The sequence below is a fragment of the Malurus melanocephalus genome, unplaced genomic scaffold, assembly GCF_030028575.1.
Source record: "Malurus melanocephalus ecotype Western Australia unplaced genomic scaffold, MMel_1.1 scaffold_1143, whole genome shotgun sequence".
In the NCBI taxonomy this organism is placed as follows: domain Eukaryota; kingdom Metazoa; phylum Chordata; class Aves; order Passeriformes; family Maluridae; genus Malurus; species Malurus melanocephalus.
The window spans coordinates 35,157-35,863 of NW_026624375.1; positions in this window are offsets into that span (position 1 = coordinate 35,157).

Consider the following 707-nt stretch of genomic DNA (forward strand, 5'->3'; position numbering starts at 1 on the left):
ACTCCCCGTGTCCAGAGCAGGGCTGGGCAAGACCATTAACTGATTTTTGCTTTCACTTAGAGCTGCAGCATTGACGGCCCTGCTCRATATCTGACAAGCTCTGTGCTGGCCCCGAGAGCTCAGCAGTGTCTCAGGGAAGGATTTCTGCTCCTCCCTGCCACAGAAACCTCCAGGGCTGAATCCAAGCAGGGCGGGTGCTCCCCAGGATTTGAACACCTCTCTCTGGGTGTGAGCAGCTCTGCAGCTGCAGGGGATTCCAGGCTGGTGGGGGCTGGGTTTGACCCCAGCTCGAGCCCTTYGTGGTGTCCCCACTGTGGCCATCCCTGCCCCAGACTCCCCCGTCAATGCCAGCCCAGGTTTCATGAGCAGGTGGTGAAGGGCTCTGTGGRCTGGGAAATTGCTGCTGGGTTTGAGCCTGGGAGGTGGATTTTATAGGGAGAGAGGGAGGGAGGTGACATCTTGGGGTGGAATTATCCCAGTCCCCTCCAGCAGGACCCATCAGGGTGCAGCGTTAATGAGGGGGTGGCTTTAATCACCTGGAGAGAAGGATCCAGGGAGAGCTCAGAGCCCCTTTTGGGGCCTGAAGGGGCTCCAGGAGAGCTGGAGAGGGACTGGGGACAAGGGCTGGAGGGACAGGACACAGGGAATGGCTTGGCAGTGCCAGAGGGCAGGGATGGATGGGATATTGGGAAGGAATTGTTCCCTGG